The following is a 2,778-nucleotide window of genomic DNA, read 5'->3' as shown; positions in this document are numbered from 1 at the left end:
TACACCTCACCATGAAACATCGCCAAGTAGTGCCCGCTCTACCTCACCATGAAACTTCACCAACACAGCCAGCTATACCTCACCATGAAACATCACCAACACAGCCAGCTATACCTCACCATGAAACATCACCAACACAGCCAGCTATAGCTCACCATGAAACATCACCAATACAGCCAGCTATAGCTCACCATGAAACATCACCAACACAGCCAGCTATAGCTCCCCATTAAATAGCACAAACACAGCCAGATATATCTCACCACGAAACATCACCAACACAGCCAGCTATATCTCACCACAAAACATCACAAACACAGCCAGCAATACCACACCATGAAACATCACCAACACAGCAAAGCACACAGTACCAACACAGCCATATCTCCCCATGAAACATCACCAACACTGCCAACTACACCTCACCATGAAACATCACCAAAACAGCCAGCAATACCTCACCATGAAACATCACCAACACAGCCAGCAATACCTCACCATGAAACATCACCAACACAGCCAGCAATACCTCACCATGAAACATCACCAACACAGCCAGCTATAGCTCACCATGAAACATCACCAACACAGCCAGCTATAGCTCACCATGAAACATCACCAACACAGCCATCTATAGCTCACCATGAAACATCACCAACACAGCCAGCTATAGCTCACCATGAAACATCACCAACACAGCCAGCTATAGCTCACCATGAAACATCACCAACAAAGCCAGCTGTAATTCACCATAAAACATCACCAGGTAGTGTCAGCTATACCTCACCATGAAACATCAACAACACAGCCAGCTATATCATACCATGAAACATCACCAACACAGCCAGCTATACCTCACCATGAAACATCACCAACACAGCCAGCTATATCTTACCATGAAACATCACCAAAACAGCCAGCTATATCTTACCATGAAACATCACCAAAACAGCCAGCTATATCATACCATGAAACATCACCAACGCAGCCAGCTATACCTCACCATGATACATCACCAACACAGCTAGCTATAGCTCACCATGAAACATCACCAACACAGCCAGCTATAGCTCACCATGAAACATCACCAACACAGCCAGCTATAGCTCACCATGAAACATCACTAGACACAGCCAGCTATACCTCACCATGAAACATCACTAGACACAGCCAGCTATAGCTCACCATGAAACATCATTAGACACAGCCAGCTATAGCTCACCATGAAACATCACTAGACAAAGCTAGCTATAGCTCACCGTAAAACATCACCAACAAAGCCAGCTGTAATTCACCATAAAACATCACCAGGTAGTGCCAGCTATTCCTCACCATGGAATATCACCAACACAGCCAGCTATACTTCACCATGAACATCACTAGACACAGCCAGCTATACCTCACCATGAAATATCACCAACACAGCCAGCTATAGCTCACCATGAAACATCATTAGACACAGCCAGCTATAGCTCACCATGAAACATCACTAGACAAAGCTAGCTATAGCTCACCGTAAAACATCACCAACAAAGCCAGCTGTAATTCACCATAAAACATCACCAGGTAGTGCCAGCTATTCCTCACCATGAAATATCACCAACACAGCCAGATATATCTCACCACAAAACATTACCAACACAGCTAGCTATACTTCACCATGAAACATCACCAACACAAAACAGCACACAGTACCAACACAACTGTACCTCACCATGAAACATCACCAATAGAGCCAGCTATACCTCACCATGAAACATCACCAATAGAGCCAGCTATACCTCACCATGAAACATCACCAATAGAGCCAGCTATACCTCACCATGAAACATCACCAACACAGCCAGCTATACCTCACCATGAAACATCACCAATAGAGCCAGCTATACCTCACCATGAAACATCACCAACACAGCCAGCTATACCTCACCATGAAACATCACCAACGCAGCCAGCTATACCTCACCATGAAACATCACCAACGCAGCCAGCTATACCTCACCATGAAACATCACCAACACAACCAGCTATATCTCACCATGAAACATCACCAACACAACCAGCTATATCTCACCATGAAACATCACCAACACAGCCAGCTATAGCTCACCATGAAACATCATCAACACAGCCAGCTATAGCTCACCATGAAACATCACCAACACAGAGAGCTATAAGCTCACCATGAAACATCACTAGACCTAGCCAGCTATAGCTCACCATGAAACATCACCAACACAGCCAGCTATAGCTCACCATGAAACATCATCAACACAGCCAGCTATAGCTCACCATGAAACATCACCAACACAGAGAGCTATAAGCTCACCATGAAACATCACTAGACCTAGCCAGCTATAGCTCACCATGAAACATCACCAACACAGCCAGCTATAGCTCACCATGAAACATCACCAACACAGCCAGCTATAGCTCACCATGAAACACCACCAACACAGCCAACTTTAGCTCACCATGAAACATCACCAACACAGCCATCTGTACCCCGCCATGAAACATCACCAGGTAGTATCAGCTCTGCCAGCAGTTCTTGCCTTTCACCTAAACTCCCCTTTCCCCATTTAGTTCCTAGAGACAAAATAGAAACAAGATCCAGTCATGCAGGCTGATGATAGAAACTGGCTGATCTCAATCAGTGGAACCAGTTTGCTCTCCTCCCCAGTTTCATGTGTCTATCACCTTGCCACGCCTTGTCCCGGGGGGAGGTGGAGAGGTGGAGAGATTGGGGGGAAGGAAGGCAGAGCTCTGTGAGTCTCT

This window comes from Pelobates fuscus, chromosome 5, assembly GCF_036172605.1.
Source record: "Pelobates fuscus isolate aPelFus1 chromosome 5, aPelFus1.pri, whole genome shotgun sequence".
Taxonomy (NCBI): domain Eukaryota; kingdom Metazoa; phylum Chordata; class Amphibia; order Anura; family Pelobatidae; genus Pelobates; species Pelobates fuscus.
The sequence above is the reverse complement of the archived record's forward strand: the minus strand, read 5'-3'. Positions refer to the sequence as shown.